Source organism: Lissotriton helveticus, chromosome 2_1 (genome assembly GCF_964261635.1).
Source record: "Lissotriton helveticus chromosome 2_1, aLisHel1.1, whole genome shotgun sequence".
In the NCBI taxonomy this organism is placed as follows: Eukaryota; Metazoa; Chordata; class Amphibia; order Caudata; family Salamandridae; genus Lissotriton; species Lissotriton helveticus.
Genome location: NC_136059.1, coordinates 1,635,615,817 through 1,635,634,382, shown reverse-complemented (window position 1 = coordinate 1,635,634,382; position 18,566 = coordinate 1,635,615,817).

Here is an 18,566-nt window from a genome sequence, read left to right as displayed (position 1 = left end):
TCTTGAGTTTTGGCTCCCTAGAAGCATGAAAATGACTATAAAGATGCTCATTTTAGCTCCAAAAGTGATGATCCACCTCTGAGAGTAAAAATTAGTTGAAAGATGAACATTTTCAAAACGGACCATTTTGGTCATCTCAGAGCAATTTCATCAGGTCGCGGGTCAACGATCGGTTTTCATGAAAAATTGAACGTTCTCGCATGAACAATAATTTACTCTAAATGTTGTTTATATCTCTTCCCGCAGTGAATAAACACGTTTTAAGCCCTCGAAGTGAGCATTTGGGCCTTTTTAAGTCACTTTTAACCATGAGCCAAATCTTGAGTTTTGGCTCCCTAGCAGCATGAAAATGACGATAAAGATGCTCATTTTATCTCCAAAAGTGATGATCCACCTCTGAGAGTCAAAATTAGTTGAAAGATGAACATTTTCAAAACGGACCATTTTGGTCATCTCGGAGCAATTTCATCAGGTCGCGGGTCATCAATCGTTTTGCATGAAAATTGAACGTTCTTGCATGAACATTAATTTACTCTAAATGTTGTTTATATCTCTTCCCGCAGTGAATAAACACGTTTTAAGCCCTCGAAGTGAGCATTTGGGTCCTTTTAATTCACTTTTAACCATGAGCCAAATCTTGAGTTTTGGCTCCTTAGAAGCATGAAAATGACGATAAAGATGCTCATTTTATCTCCAAAAGTGATGATCCACCTCTGAAAGTCAGAATTAGTTGAAAGATGGAAGGTTTTAAAACGGACCATTTTGGTCATCTCAGAGCAATTTCATCAGGTCGCGGGTCATCGATCGTTTTGCATGAAAAACTGAACGTTCTCGCATGAACAATAATTTACTCTAAATGTTGTTTATATCTCTTCCCGCAGTGAATAAACACGTTTTAAGCCCTCGAAGTGAGCATTTGGGCCTTTTTAAGTCACTTTTAACCATGAGCCAAATCTTGAATTTTGGCTCCCTAGAAGCATGAAATGACGATAAAGATGCTCATTTTATCTCCAAAAGTGATGATCCACCTCTGAGAGTCAAGATTAGTTGAAAGATGAAAATTTTCAAAACGGACCATTTTGGTAATCTCGGAGCAATTTCATCAGGTCGCGGGTCATCGATCGTTTTGCATGAAAAATTGAACGTTCTTGTATGAACATTAATTTACTCTAAATGTTGTTTATATCTCTTCCCGCAGTGAATAAACACGTTTTAATCCCTCAAAGTGAGCATTTGGGCCTTTTTAAGTCACCTTTAACCATGAGCCAAATCTTGAGTTTTGGCTCCCTAGAAGCATGAAAATGACGATAAAGATGCTCATTTTATATCCAAAAGTGATGATCCACCTCTGAGAGTCAAAATTACTTGAAAGATGTACATTTTCAAAACGGACCATTTTGGTCATCTCGGAGCAATTTCATCAGGTCGCGGGTCATCGATCGTTTTGCATGAAAAATTGAACGTTCTTGCATGAACATTAATTTACTCTAAATGTTGTTTATATCTCTTCCCGCAGTGAATAAACACGTTTTAAGCCCTCGAAGTGAGCATTTGGGTCCTTTTAAGTCACTTTTAACCATGAGCCAAATCTTGAGTTTTGGCTCCCTAGAAGCATGAAAATGACGATAAAGATGCTCATTTTATATCCAAAAGTGATGATCCACCTCTGAGAGTCAAAATTAGTTGAAAGATGAAAATTTTCAAAACGGACCATTTTGGTCATCTCGGAGCAATTTCATCAGGTCGCGGGTCATCGATCGTTTTGCATGAAAAATTGAACGTTCTTGCATGAACAATAATTTACTCTAAATGTTGTTTATATCTCTTCCCGCAGTGACTAAACACGTTTTAAGCCATCGAAGTGAGCATTTGGGCCTTTTTAAGTCACTTTTAACCATGAGCCAAATCTTGAGTTTTGGCTCCCTAGAAGCATGAAAATGACGATAAAGATGCTCATTTTATCTCCAAAAGTGATGATCCACCTCTGAAAGTCAGAATTAGTTGAAAGATGGAAGGTTTTAAAATGGACCATTTTGGTCATCTCAGAGCAATTTCATCAGGTCGCGGGTCATCGATCGTTTTGCATGAAAAATTGAACGTTCTCGCATGAACAATAATTTACTCTAAATGTTGTTTATATCTCTTCCCGCAGTGAATAAACACGTTTTAAGCCCTCGAAGTGAGCATTTGGGCCTTTTTAAGTCACTTTTAACCATGAGCCAAATCTTGAGTTTTGGCTCCCTAGAAGCATGAAAATGACGATAAAGATGCTCATTTTATCTCCAAAAGTGATGATGCACCTCTGAGAGTCAAAATTAGTTGAAAGATGAAAATTTTCAAAACGGACCATTTTGGTCATCTCGGAGCAATTTCATCAGGTCGCGGGTCATCGATCGTTTTGCATGAAAAATTGAATGTTCTCGCATGAACAATAATTTACTCTAAATGTTGTTTATATCTCTTCCCACAGTGAATAAACACATTTTAAGCCCTCGAAGTGAGCATTTGGGTGCTTTTAAGTCACTTTTACCCATGAGCCAAATCTTGAGTTTTGGCTCCCTAGAAGCATGAAAATGACTATAAAGATGCTCATTTTATATCCAAAAGTGATGATCCACCTCTGAGATTCAAAATTAGTTGAAAGATGAAAATTTTCAAAACGGACCATTTTGGTCATCTCGGAGCAATTTCATCAGGTCGCGGGTCATCGATCGTTTTGCATGAAAAATTGAACGTTCTTGCATGAACATTAATTTACTCTAAATGTTGTTTATATCTCTTCCCGCAGTGAATAAACACGTTTTAAGCCCTCGAAGTGAGCATTTGGGTCCTTTTAAGTCACTTTTAACCATGAGCCAAATCTTGAGTTTTGGCTCCCTAGAAGCATGAAAATGACGATAAAGATGCTCATTTTATATCCAAAAGTGATGATCCACCTCTGAGAGTCAAAATTAGTTGAAAGATGAAAATTTTCAAAACGGACCATTTTGGTCATCTCGGAGCAATTTCATCAGGTCGCGGGTCATCGATCGTTTTGCATGAAAAATTGAACGTTCTCGCATGAACAATAATTTACTCTAAATGTTGTTTATATCTCTTCCCGCAGTGACTAAACACGTTTTAAGCCCTCGAAGTGAGCATTTGGGTCATTTTAATTCACTTTTAACCATGAGCCAAATCTTGAGTTTTGGCTCCTTAGAAGCATGAAAATGACGATAAAGATGCTCATTTTATCTCCAAAAGTGATGATCCACCTCTGAAAGTCAGAATTAGTTGAAAGATGGAAGGTTTTAAAACGGACCATTTTGGTCATCTCAGAGCAATTTCATCAGGTCGCGGGTCATCGATCGTTTTGCATGAAAAATTGAACGTTCTCGCATGAACAATAATTTACTCTAAATGTTGTTTATATCTCTTCCCGTAGTGAATAAACACGTTTTAAGCCCTCGAAGTGAGCATTTGGGCCTTTTTAAGTCACTTTTAACCATGAGCCAAATCTTGAATTTTGGCTCCCTAGAAGCATGAAATGACGATAAAGATGCTCATTTTATCTCCAAAAGTGATGATCCACCTCTGAGAGTCAAGATTAGTTGAAAGATGAAAATTTTCAAAACGGACCATTTTGGTCATCTCGGAGCAATTTCATCAGGTCGCGGGTCATCGATCGTTTTGCATGAAAAATTGAACGTTCTTGCATGAACATTAATTTACTCTAAATGTTGTTTATATCTCTTCCCACAGTGAATAAACACGTTTTAATCCCTCAAAGTGAGCATTTGGGCCTTTTTAAGTCACGTTTAACCATGAGCCAAATCTTGAGTTTTGGCTCCCTAGAAGCATGAAAATGACGATAAAGATGCTCATTTTATATCCAAAAGTGATGATCCACCTCTGAGAGTCAAAATTAGTTGAAAGATGAAAATTTTCAAAATGGACCATTTTGGTCATCTCGGAGCAATTTCATCAGGTCGCGGGTCATCGATCGTTTTGCATGAAAAATTGAACGTTCTCGCATGAACAATAATTTACTCTAAATGTTGTTTATATCTCTTCCCGTAGTGAATAAACACGTTTTAAGCCCTCGAAGTGAGCATTTGGGCCTTTTAAGTCACTTTTAACCATGAGCCAAATCTTGAATTTGGGCTCCCTAGAAGCATGAAATGACGATAAAGATGCTCATTTTATCTCCAAAAGTGATGATCCACCTCTGAGAGTCAAGATTAGTTGAAAGATGAAAATTTTCAAAACGGACCATTTTGGTCATCTCGGAGCAATTTCATCAGGTCGCGGGTCAACGATCGTTTTGCATGAAAAATTGAACGTTCTCGCATGAACATTATTTTACTCTAAATGTTGTTTATATCTCTTCCCGCAGTGAATAAACACGTTTTAAGCCCTCGAAGTGAGCATTTGGGCCTTTTTAAGTCACTTTTAACCATGAGCCAAATCTTGAGTTTTGGCTCCCTTGAAGCATGAAAATGACGATAAAGATGCTCATTTTAGCTCCAAAAGTGATGATCCACCTCTGAGAGTAAAAATTAGTGGAAAGATGAACATTTTCAAAACGGACCATTTTGGTCATCTCAGAGCAATTTCATCAGGTCGCGGGTCAACGATCGTTTTGCATGAAAAATTGAACGTTCTCGCATGAACATTATTTTACCCTAAATGTTGTTTATATCTCTTCCCGCAGTGAATAAACACGTTTTAAGCCCTCGAAGTGAGCATTTGGGCCTTTTTAAGTCACTTTTAACCATGAGCCAAATCTTGAGTTTTGGCTCCCTAGAAGCATGAAAATGACGATAAAGATGCTCATTTTATCTCCAAAAGTGATGATCCACCACTGAGAGTCAAAATTAGTTGAAAGATGAAAATTTTCAAAACGGACCATTTTGGTCATCTCGGAGCAATTTCATCAGGTCGCGGGTCATCGATCGTTTTGCATGAAAAATTGAACGTTCTTGCATGAACATTAATTTACTCTAAATGTTGTTTATATCTCTTCCCGCAGTGAATAAACACGTTTTCAGCCCTCAAAGTGAGCATTTGGGCCTTTTTAAGTCACTTTTAACCATGAGCCAAATCTTGAGTTTTGGCTCCCTAGAAGTATGAAAATGACGATAAAGATGCTCATTTTATCTCCAAAAGTGACGATCCACCTCTGAGAGTCAAAATTAGTTGAAAGATGAACATTTTCGAAACGGACTATTTTGGTCATCTCAGAGCAATTTCATCAGGTCGCGGGTCATCGATCGTTTTGCATGAAAAATTGAACGTTCTGGCATGTACATTAATTTACTCTAAATGTTGTTTATATCTCTTCCCGCAGTGAATAAACACGTTTTAAGCCCTCGAAGTGAGCATTTGGGCCTTTTTAAGTCACTTTTAACCATGAGCCAAATCTTGAGTTTTGGCTCCCTAGAAGCATGAAAATGACGATAAAGATGCTCATTTTATCTCCAAAAGTGATGATCCACCTCTGAGAGTCAAAATTAGTTCAAAGATGAAAATTTTCAAAACGGACCATTTTGGTCATCTCGGAGCAATTTCATCAGGTCGCGGGTCATCGATCGTTTTGCATGAAAAATTGAACGTTCTTGCATGAACATTAATTTACTCTAAATGTTGTTTATATCTCTTCCTGCAGTGAATAAACACGTTTTAAGCCCTCGAAGTGAGCATTTGGGTCCTTTTAATTCACTTTTAACCATGAGCCAAATCTTGAGTTTTGGCTCCTTAGAAGCATGAAAATGACGATAAAGATGCTCATTTTATCTCCAAAAGTGATGATCCACCTCTGAAAGTCAGAATTAGTTGAAAGATGGAAGGTTTTAAAACGGACCATTTTGGTCATCTCAGAGCAATTTCATCAGGTCGCGGGTCATCGATCGTTTTGCATGAAAAATTGAACGTTCTCGCATGAACAATAATTTACTCTAAATGTTGTTTATATCTCTTCCCGCAGTGAATAAACACGTTTTAAGCCCTCGAAGTGAGCATTTGGGCCTTTTTAAGTCACTTTTAACCATGAGCCAAATCTTGAGTTTTGGCTCCCTAGAAGCATGAAAATGACGATAAAGATGCTCATTTTATATCCAAAAGTGATGATCCACCTCTGAGAGTCAAAATTAGTTGAAAGATGAAAATTTTCAAAACGGACCATTTTGGTCATCTCGGAGCAATTTCATCAGGTCGCGGGTCATCGATTGTTTTGCATGAAAAATTGAACGTTCTTGCATGAACATTAATTTACTCTAAATGTTGTTTATATCTCTTCCCGCAGTGAATAAACACGTTTTAATCCCTCAAAGTGAGCATTTGGGCATTTTTAAGTCACTTTTAACCATGAGCCAAATCTTGAGTTTTGGCTCCCTAGAAGAATGAAAATGATGATAAAGATGCTCATTTTATATCCAAAAGTGATGATCCACCTCTGAGAGTCAAAATTAGTTGAAAGATGAACATTTTCAAAACGGACCATTTTGGTCATCTCGGAGCAATTTCATCAGGTCGCGGGTCATCGATCGTTTTGCATGAAAAATTGAACGTTCTTGCATGAACATTAATTTACTCTAAATGTTGTTTATATCTCTTCCCGCAGTGAATAAACACGTTTTAAGCCCTCGAAGTGAGCATTTGGGTCCTTTTAAGTCACTTTTAACCATGAGCCAAATCTTGAGTTTTGGCTCCCTAGAAGCATGAAAATGACGATAAAGATGCTCATTTTATATCCAAAAGTGATGATCCACCTCTGAGAGTCAAAATTAGTTAAAAGATGAAAATTTTCAAAACGGACCATTTTGGTCATCTCGGAGCAATTTCATCAGGTCGCGGGTCATCGATCGTTTTGCATGAAAAATTGAACGTTCTCGCATGAACAATAATTTACTCTAAATGTTGTTTATATCTCTTCCCGCAGTGACTAAACACGTTTTAAGCCCTCGAAGTGAGCATTTGGGTCCTTTTAAGTCACTTTTACCCATGAGCCAAATCTTGAGTTTTGGCTCCCTAGAAGCATGAAAATGACGATAAAGATGCTCATTTTATCTCCAAAAGTGATGATCCACCTCTGAGAGTCAAAATTAGTTGAAAGATGACAATTTTCAAAACGGACCATTTTGGTCATCTCGGAGCAATTTCATCAGGTCGCGGGTCATCGATCGTTTTGCATGAAAAATTGAACGTTCTTGCATGAACATTAATTTACTCTAAATGTTGTTTATATCTCTTCCCGCAGTGAATAAACACGTTTTAAGCCCTCGAAGTGAGCATTTGGGTCCTTTTAATTCACTTTTAACCATGAGCCAAATCTTGAGTTTTGGCTCCTTAGAAGCATGAAAATGACGATAAAGATGCTCATTTTATCTCCAAAAGTGATGATCCACCTCTGAAAGTCAGAATTAGTTGAAAGATGGAAGGTTTTAAAACGGACCATTTTGGTCATCTCAGAGCAATTTCATCAGGTCGCGGGTCATCGATCGTTTTGCATGAAAAATTGAACGTTCTCGCATGAACATTAATTTACTCTAAATGTTGTTTATATCTCTTCCCGCAGTGAATAAACACGTTTTAAGCCCTCGAAGTGAGCATTTGGGCCTTTTTAAGTCACTTTTAACCATGAGCCAAATCTTGAGTTTTGGCTCCCTAGAAGCATGAAAATGACGATAAAGATGCTCATTTTATCTCCAAAAGTGATGATGCACCTCTGAGAGTCAAAATTAGTTGAAAGATGAAAATTATCAAAACGGACCATTTTGGTCATCTCGGAGCAATTTCATCAGGTCGCGGGTCATCGATCGTTTTGCATGAAAAATTGAATGTTCTCGCATGAACAATAATTTACTCTAAATGTTGTTTATATCTCTTCCCACAGTGAATAAACACGTTTTAAGCCCTCGAAGTGAGCATTTGGGTCCTTTTAAGTCACTTTTACCCAGGAGCCAAATCTTGAGTTTTGGCTCCCTAGAAGCATGAAAATGACTATAAAGATGCTCATTTTAGCTCCAAAAGTGATGATCCACCTCTGGGAGTAAAAATTAGTTGAAAGATGAACATTTTCAAAACGGACCATTTTGGTCATCTCAGAGCAATTTCATCAGGTCGCGGGTCAACGATCGTTTTGCATGAAAAATTGAACGTTCTCGCATGAACAATAATTCACTCTAAATGTTGTTTATATCTCTTCCCGCAGTGAATAAACACGTTTTAAGCCCTCGAAGTGAGCATTTGGGCCTTTTTAAGTCACTTTTAACCATGAGCCAAATCTTGAGTTTTGGCTCCCTAGCAGCATGAAAATGACGATAAAGATGCTCATTTTATCTCCAAAAGTGATGATCCACCTCTGAGAGTCAAAATTAGTTGAAAGATGAAAATTTTCAAAACGGACCATTTTGGTCATTTCGGAGCAATTTCATCAGGTCGCGGGTCATCGATCGTTTTGCATGAAAATTGAACGTTCTTGCATGAACATTAATTTGCTCTAAATGTTGTTTATATCTCTTCCCGCAGTGAATAAACACGTTTTAAGCCCTCGAAGTGAGCATTTGGGTCCTTTTAATTCACTTTTAACCATGAGCCAAATCTTGAGTTTTGGCTCCTTAGAAGCATGAAAATGACGATAAAGATGCTCATTTTATCTCCAAAAGTGATGATCCACCTCTGAAAGTCAGAATTAGTTGAAAGATGGAAGGTTTTAAAACGGACCATTTTGGTCATCTCAGAGCAATTTCATCAGGTCGCGGGTCATCGATCGTTTTGCATGAAAAACTGAACGTTCTCGCATGAACAATAATTTACTCTAAATGTTGTTTATATCTCTTCCCGCAGTGAATAAACACGTTTTAAGCCCTCGAAGTGAGCATTTGGGCCTTTTTAAGTCACTTTTACCCATGAGCCAAATCTTGAATTTTGGCTCCCTAGAAGCATGAAATGACGATAAAGATGCTCATTTTATCTCCAAAAGTGATGATCCACCTCTGAGAGTCAAGATTAGTTGAAAGATGAACATTTTCAAAACGGACCATTTTGGTAATCTCGGAGCAATTTCATCAGGTCGCGGGTCATCGATCGTTTTGCATGAAAAATTGAACGTTCTTGCATGAACATTAATTTACTCTAAATGTTGTTTATATCTCTTCCCGCAGTGAATAAACACGTTTTAATCCCTCAAAGTGAGCATTTGGGCCTTTTTAAGTCACTTTTAACCATGAGCCAAATCTTGAGTTTTGGCTCCCTAGAAGCATGAAAATGACGATAAAGATGCTCATTTTATATCCAAAAGTGATGATCCACCTCTGAGAGTCAAAATTAGTTGAAAGATGAAAATTTTCAAAACGGACCATTTTGGTCATCTCGGAGCAATTTCATCAGGTCGCGGGTCATCGATCGTTTTGCATGAAAAATTGAACATTCTTGCATGAACAATAATTTACTCTAAATGTTGTTTATATCTCTTCCCACAGTGAATAAACACGTTTTAAGCCCTCGAAGTGAGCATTTGGGCCTTTTTAAGTCACTTTTAACCATGAGCCAAATCTTGAGTTTTGGCTCCCTAGAAGCATGAAAATGACTATAAAGATGCTCATTTTAGCTCCAAAAGTGATGATCCACCTCTGAGAGTAAAAATTAGTTGAAAGATGAACATTTTCAAAACGGACCATTTTGGTCATCTCAGAGCAATTTCATCAGGTCGCGGGTCAACGATCGTTTTGCATGAAAAATTGAACGTTCTCGCATGAACAATAATTCACTCTAAATGTTGTTTATATCTCTTCCCGCAGTGAATAAACACGTTTTAAGCCCTCGAAGTGAGCATTTGGGCCTTTTTAAGTCACTTTTAACCATGAGCCAAATCTTGAGTTTTGGCTCCCTAGCAGCATGAAAATGACGATAAAGATGCTCATTTTATCTCCAAAAGTGATGATCCACCTCTGAGAGTCAAAATTAGTTGAAAGATGAAAATTTTCAAAACGGACCATTTTGGTCATTTCGGAGCAATTTCATCAGGTCGCGGGTCATCGATCGTTTTGCATGAAAATTGAACGTTCTTGCATGAACATTAATTTACTCTAAATGTTGTTTATATCTCTTCCCGCAGTGAATAAACACGTTTTAAGCCCTCGAAGTGAGCATTTGGGTCCTTTTAATTCACTTTTAACCATGAGCCAAATCTTGAGTTTTGGCTCCCTAGAAGCATGAAAATGACGATAAAGATGCTCATTTTATCTCCAAAAGTGATGATCCACCTCTGAAAGTCAGAATTAGTTGAAAGATGGAAGGTTTTAAAACGGACCATTTTGGTCATCTCAGAGCAATTTCATCAGGTCGCGGGTCATCGATCGTTTTGCATGAAAAACTTAACGTTCTCGCATGAACAATAATTTACTCTAAATGTTGTTTATATCTCTTCCCGCAGTGAATAAACACGTTTTAAGCCCTCGAAGTGAGCATTTGGGCCTTTTTAAGTCACTTTTAACCATGAGCCAAATCTTGAATTTTGGCTCCCTAGAAGCATGAAATGACGATAAAGATGCTCATTTTATCTCCAAAAGTGATGATCCACCTCTGAGAGTAAAAATTAGTTGAAAGATGAACATTTTCAAAACGGACCATTTTGGTCATCTCAGAGCAATTTCATCAGGTCGCGGGTCAACGATCGGTTTGCATGAAAAATTGAACGTTCTCGCATGAACAATAATTTACTCTAAATGTTGTTTATATCTCTTCCCGCAGTGAATAAACACGTTTTAAGCCCTCGAAGTGAGCATTTGGGCCTTTTTAAGTCACTTTTAACCATGAGCCAAATCTTGAGTTTTGGCTCCCTAGCAGCATGAAAATGACGATAAAGATGCTCATTTTATCTCCAAAAGTGATGATCCACCTCTGAGAGTCAAAATTAGTTGAAAGATGAACATTTTCAAAACGGACCATTTTGGTCATCTCGGAGCAATTTCATCAGGTCGCGGGTCATCAATCGTTTTGCATGAAAATTGAACGTTCTTGCATGAACATTAATTTACTCTAAATGTTGTTTATATCTCTTCCCGCAGTGAATAAACACGTTTTAAGCCCTCGAAGTGAGCATTTGGGTCCTTTTAATTCACTTTTAACCATGAGCCAAATCTTGAGTTTTGGCTCCTTAGAAGCATGAAAATGACGATAAAGATGCTCATTTTATCTCCAAAAGTGATGATCCACCTCTGAAAGTCAGAATTAGTTGAAAGATGGAAGGTTTTAAAACGGACCATTTTGGTCATCTCAGAGCAATTTCATCAGGTCGCGGGTCATCGATCGTTTTGCATGAAAAACTGAACGTTCTCGCATGAACAATAATTTACTCTAAATGTTGTTTATATCTCTTCCCGCAGTGAATAAACACGTTTTAAGCCCTCGAAGTGAGCATTTGGGCCTTTTTAAGTCACTTTTAACCATGAGCCAAATCTTGAATTTTGGCTCCCTAGAAGCATGAAATGACGATAAAGATGCTCATTTTATCTCCAAAAGTGATGATCCACCTCTGAGAGTCAAGATTAGTTGAAAGATGAAAATTTTCAAAACGGACCATTTTGGTAATCTCGGAGCAATTTCATCAGGTCGCGGGTCATCGATCGTTTTGCATGAAAAATTGAACGTTCTTGTATGAACATTAATTTACTCTAAATGTTGTTTATATCTCTTCCCGCAGTGAATAAACACGTTTTAATCCCTCAAAGTGAGCATTTGGGCCTTTTTAAGTCACTTTTAACCATGAGCCAAATCTTGAGTTTTGGCTCCCTAGAAGCATGAAAATGACGATAAAGATGCTCATTTTATATCCAAAAGTGATGATCCACCTCTGAGAGTCAAAATTACTTGAAAGATGTACATTTTCAAAACGGACCATTTTGGTCATCTCGGAGCAATTTCATCAGGTCGCGGGTCATCGATCGTTTTGCATGAAAAATTGAACGTTCTTGCATGAACATTAATTTACTCTAAATGTTGTTTATATCTCTTCCCGCAGTGAATAAACACGTTTTAAGCCCTCGAAGTGAGCATTTGGGTCCTTTTAAGTCACTTTTAACCATGAGCCAAATCTTGAGTTTTGGCTCCCTAGAAGCATGAAAATGACGATAAAGATGCTCATTTTATATCCAAAAGTGATGATCCACCTCTGAGAGTCAAAATTAGTTGAAAGATGAAAATTTTCAAAACGGACCATTTTGGTCATCTCGGAGCAATTTCATCAGGTCGCGGGTCATCGATCGTTTTGCATGAAAAATTGAACGTTCTTGCATGAACAATAATTTACTCTAAATGTTGTTTATATCTCTTCCCGCAGTGACTAAACACGTTTTAAGCCATCGAAGTGAGCATTTGGGCCTTTTTAAGTCACTTTTAACCATGAGCCAAATCTTGAGTTTTGGCTCCCTAGAAGCATGAAAATGACGATAAAGATGCTCATTTTATCTCCAAAAGTGATGATCCACCTCTGAAAGTCAGAATTAGTTGAAAGATGGAAGGTTTTAAAACGGACCATTTTGGTCATCTCAGAGCAATTTCATCAGGTCGCGGGTCATCGATCGTTTTGCATGAAAAATTGAACGTTCTCGCATGAACAATAATTTACTCTAAATGTTGTTTATATCTCTTCCCGCAGTGAATAAACACGTTTTAAGCCCTCGAAGTGAGCATTTGGGCCTTTTTAAGTCACTTTTAACCATGAGCCAAATCTTGAGTTTTGGCTCCCTAGAAGCATGAAAATGACGATAAAGATGCTCATTTTATCTCCAAAAGTGATGATGCACCTCTGAGAGTCAAAATTAGTTGAAAGATGAAAATTTTCAAAACGGACCATTTTGGTCATCTCGGAGCAATTTCATCAGGTCGCGGGTCATCGATCGTTTTGCATGAAAAATTGAATGTTCTCGCATGAACAATAATTTACTCTAAATGTTGTTTATATCTCTTCCCACAGTGAATAAACACGTTTTAAGCCCTCGAAGTGAGCATTTGGGTGTTTTTAAGTCACTTTTACCCATGAGCCAAATCTTGAGTTTTGGCTCCCTAGAAGCATGAAAATGACTATAAAGATGCTCATTTTATATCCAAAAGTGATGATCCACCTCTGAGATTCAAAATTAGTTGAAAGATGAAAATTTTCAAAACGGACCATTTTGGTCATCTCGGAGCAATTTCATCAGGTCGCGGGTCATCGATCGTTTTGCATGAAAAATTGAACGTTCTTGCATGAACATTAATTTACTCTAAATGTTGTTTATATCTCTTCCCGTAGTGAATAAACACGTTTTAAGCCCTCGAAGTGAGCATTTGGGTCCTTTTAAGTCACTTTTAACCATGAGCCAAATCTTGAGTTTTGGCTCCCTAGAAGCATGAAAATGACGATAAAGATGCTCATTTTATATCCAAAAGTGATGATCCACCTCTGAGAGTCAAAATTAGTTGAAAGATGAAAATTTTCAAAACGGACCATTTTGGTCATCTCGGAGCAATTTCATCAGGTCGCGGGTCATCGATCGTTTTGCATGAAAAATTGAACGTTCTCGCATGAACAATAATTTACTCTAAATGTTGTTTATATCTCTTCCCGCAGTGACTAAACACGTTTTAAGCCCTCGAAGTGAGCATTTGGGTCATTTTAATTCACTTTTAACCATGAGCCAAATCTTGAGTTTTGGCTCCTTAGAAGCATGAAAATGACGATAAAGATGCTCATTTTATCTCCAAAAGTGATGATCCACCTCTGAAAGTCAGAATTAGTTGAAAGATGGAAGGTTTTAAAACGGACCATTTTGGTCATCTCAGAGCAATTTCATCAGGTCGCGGGTCATCGATCGTTTTGCATGAAAAATTGAACGTTCTCGCATGAACAATAATTTACTCTAAATGTTGTTTATATCTCTTCCCGTAGTGAATAAACACGTTTTAAGCCCTCGAAGTGAGCATTTGGGCCTTTTTAAGTCACTTTTAACCATGAGCCAAATCTTGAATTTTGGCTCCCTAGAAGCATGAAATGACGATAAAGATGCTCATTTTATCTCCAAAAGTGATGATCCACCTCTGAGAGTCAAGATTAGTTGAAAGATGAAAATTTTCAAAACGGACCATTTTGGTCATCTCGGAGCAATTTCATCAGGTCGCGGGTCATCGATCGTTTTGCATGAAAAATTGAACGTTCTTGCATGAACATTAATTTACTCTAAATGTTGTTTATATCTCTTCCCACAGTGAATAAACACGTTTTAATCCCTCAAAGTGAGCATTTGGGCCTTTTTAAGTCACGTTTAACCATGAGCCAAATCTTGAGTTTTGGCTCCCTAGAAGCATGAAAATGACGATAAAGATGCTCATTTTATATCCAAAAGTGATGATCCACCTCTGAGAGTCAAAATTAGTTGAAATATGAAAATTTTCAAAATGGACCATTTTGGTCATCTCGGAGCAATTTCATCAGGTCTCGGGTCATCGATCGTTTTGCATGAAAAATTGAACGTTCTCGCATGAACAATAATTTACTCTAAATGTTGTTTATATCTCTTCCCGTAGTGAATAAACACGTTTTAAGCCCTCGAAGTGAGCATTTGGGCCTTTTAAGTCACTTTTAACCATGAGCCAAATCTTGAATTTGGGCTCCCTAGAAGCATGAAATGACGATAAAGATGCTCATTTTATCTCCAAAAGTGATGATCCACCTCTGAGAGTCAAGATTAGTTGAAAGATGAAAATTTTCAAAACGGACCATTTTGGTCATCTCGGAGCAATTTCATCAGGTCGCGGGTCAACGATCGTTTTGCATGAAAAATTGAACGTTCTCGCATGAACATTATTTTACTCTAAATGTTGTTTATATCTGTTCCCGCAGTGAATAAACACGTTTTAAGCCCTCGAAGTGAGCATTTGGGCCTTTTTAAGTCACTTTTAACCATGAGCCAAATCTTGAGTTTTGGCTCCCTAGAAGCATGAAAATGACGATAAAGATGCTCATTTTAGCTCCAAAAGTGATGATCCACCTCTGAGAGTAAAAATTAGTGGAAAGATGAACATTTTCAAAACGGACCATTTTGGTCATCTCAGAGCAATTTCATCAGGTCGCGGGTCAACGATCGTTTTGCATGAAAAATTGAACGTTCTCGCATGAACATTATTTTACTCTAAATGTTGTTTATATCTCTTCCCGCAGTGAATAAACACGTTTTAAGCCCTCGAAGTGAGCATTTGGGCCTTTTTAAGTCACTTTTAACCATGAGCCAAATCTTGAGTTTTGGCTCCCTAGAAGCATGAAAATGACGATAAAGATGCTCATTTTATCTCCAAAAGTGATGATCCACCACTGAGAGTCAAAATTAGTTGAAAGATGAAAATTTTCAAAACGGACCATTTTGGTCATCTCGGAGCAATTTCATCAGGTCGCGGGTCATCGATCGTTTTGCATGAAAAATTGAACGTTCTTGCATGAACATTAATTTACTCTAAATGTTGTTTATATCTCTTCCCGCAGTGAATAAACACGTTTTCAGCCCTCAAAGTGAGCATTTTTGGCCTTTTTAAGTCACTTTTAACCATGAGCCAAATCTTGAGTTTTGGCTCCCTAGAAGTATGAAAATGACGATAAAGATGCTCATTTTATCTCCAAAAGTGACGATCCACCTCTGAGAGTCAAAATTAGTTGAAAGATGAACATTTTCGAAACGGACTATTTTGGTCATCTCAGAGCAATTTCATCAGGTCGCGGGTCATCGATCGTTTTGCATGAAAAATTGAACGTTCTGGCATGTACATTAATTTACTCTAAATGTTGTTTATATCTCTTCCCGCAGTGAATAAACACGTTTTAAGCCCTCGAAGTGAGCATTTGGGCCTTTTTAAGTCACTTTTAACCATGAGCCAAATCTTGAGTTTTGGCTCCCTAGAAGCATGAAAATGACGATAAAGATGCTCATTTTATCTCCAAAAGTGATGATCCACCTCTGAGAGTCAAAATTAGTTGAAAGATGAAAATTTTCAAAACGGACCATTTTGGTCATCTCGGAGCAATTTCATCAGGTCGCGGGTCATCGATTGTTTTGCATGAAAAATTGAACGTTCTTGCATGAACATTAATTTACTCTAAATGTTGTTTATATCTCTTCCCGCAGTGAATAAACACGTTTTAATCCCTCAAAGTGAGCATTTGGGCATTTTTAAGTCACTTTTAACCATGAGCCAAATCTTGAGTTTTGGCTCCCTAGAAGAATGAAAATGATGATAAAGATGCTCATTTTATATCCAAAAGTGATGAACCACCTCTGAGAGTCAAAATTAGTTGAAAGATGAACATTTTCAAAACGGACCATTTTGGTCATCTCGGAGCAATTTCATCAGGTCGCGGGTCATCGATCGTTTTGCATGAAATATTGAACGTTCTTGCATGAACATTAATTTACTCTAAATGTTGTTTATATCTCTTCCCGCAGTGAATAAACACGTTTTAAGCCCTCGAAGTGAGCATTTGGGTCCTTTTAAGTCACTTTTAACCATGAGCCAAATCTTGAGTTTTGGCTCCCTAGAAGCATGAAAATGACGATAAAGATGCTCATTTTATATCCAAAAGTGATGATCCACCTCTGAGAGTCAAAATTAGTTAAAAGATGAAAATTTTCAAAACGGACCATTTTGGTCATCTCGGAGCAATTTCATCAGGTCGCGGGTCATCGATCGTTTTGCATGAAAAATTGAACGTTCTCGCATGAACAATAATTTACTCTAAATGTTGTTTATATCTCTTCCCGCAGTGACTAAACACGTTTTAAGCCCTCGAAGTGAGCATTTGGGTCCTTTTAAGTCACTTTTACCCATGAGCCAAATCTTGAGTTTTGGCTCCCTAGAAGCATGAAAATGACGATAAAGATGCTCATTTTATCTCCAAAAGTGATGATCCACCTCTGAGAGTCAAAATTAGTTGAAAGATGACAATTTTCAAAACGGACCATTTTGGTCATCTCGGAGCAATTTCATCAGGTCGCGGGTCATCGATCGTTTTGCATGAAAAATTGAACGTTCTTGCATGAACATTAATTTACTCTAAATGTTGTTTATATCTCTTCCCGCAGTGAATAAACACGTTTTAAGCCCTCGAAGTGAGCATTTGGGTCCTTTTAATTCACTTTTAACCATGAGCCAAATCTTGAGTTTTGGCTCCTTAGAAGCATGAAAATGACGATAAAGATGCTCATTTTATCTCCAAAAGTGATGATCCACCTCTGAAAGTCAGAATTAGTTGAAAGATGGAAGGTTTTAAAACGGACCATTTTGGTCATCTCAGAGCAATTTCATCAGGTCGCGGGTCATCGATCGTTTTGCATGAAAAATTGAACGTTCTCGCATGAACATTAATTTACTCTAAATGTTGTTTATATCTCTTCCCGCAGTGAATAAACACGTTTTAAGCCCTCGAAGTGAGCATTTGGGCCTTTTTAAGTCACTTTTAACCATGAGCCAAATCTTGAGTTTTGGCTCCCTAGAAGCATGAAAATGACGATAAAGATGCTCATTTTATCTCCAAAAGTGATGATGCACCTCTGAGAGTCAAAATTAGTTGAAAGATGAAAATTATCAAAACGGACCATTTTGGCCATCTCGGAGCAATTTCATCAGGTCGCGGGTCATCGATCGTTTTGCATGAAAAATTGAATGTTCTCGCATGAACAATAATTTACTCTAAATGTTGTTTATATCTCTTCCCACAGTGAATAAACACGTTTTAAGCCCTCGAAGTGAGCATTTGGGTCCTTTTAAGTCACTTTTACCCAGGAGCCAAATCTTGAGTTTTGGCTCCCTAGAAGCATGAAAATGACTATAAAGATGCTCATTTTAGCTCCAAAAGTGATGATCCACCTCTGAGAGTAAAAATTAGTTGAAAGATGAACATTTTCAAAACGGACCATTTTGGTCATCTCAGAGCAATTTCATCAGGTCGCGGGTCAACGATCGTTTTGCATGAAAAATTGAACGTTCTCGCATGAACAATAATTCACTCTAAATGTTGTTTATATCTCTTCCCGCAGTGAATAAACACGTTTTAAGCCCTCGAAGTGAGCATTTGGGCCTTTTTAAGTCACTTTTAACCATGAGCCAAATCTTGAGTTTTGGCTCCCTAGCAGCATGAAAATGACGATAAAGATGCTCATTTTATCTCCAAAAGTGATGATCCACCTCTGAGAGTCAAAATTAGTTGAAAGATGAAAATTTTCAAAACGGACCATTTCATTTTGGTCATTTCGGAGCAATTTCATCAGGTCGCGGGTCATCGATCGTTTTGCATGAAAATTGAACGTTCTTGCATGAACATTAATTTGCTCTAAATGTTGTTTATATCTCTTCCCGCAGTGAATAAACACGTTTTAAGCCCTCGAAGTGAGCATTTGGGTCCTTTTAATTCACTTTTAACCATGAGCCAAATCTTGAGTTTTGGCTCCTTAGAAGCATGAAAATGATGATAAAGATGCTCATTTTATCTCCAAAAGTGATGATCCACCTCTGAAAGTCAGAATTAGTTGAAAGATGGAAGGTTTTAAAACGGACCATTTTGG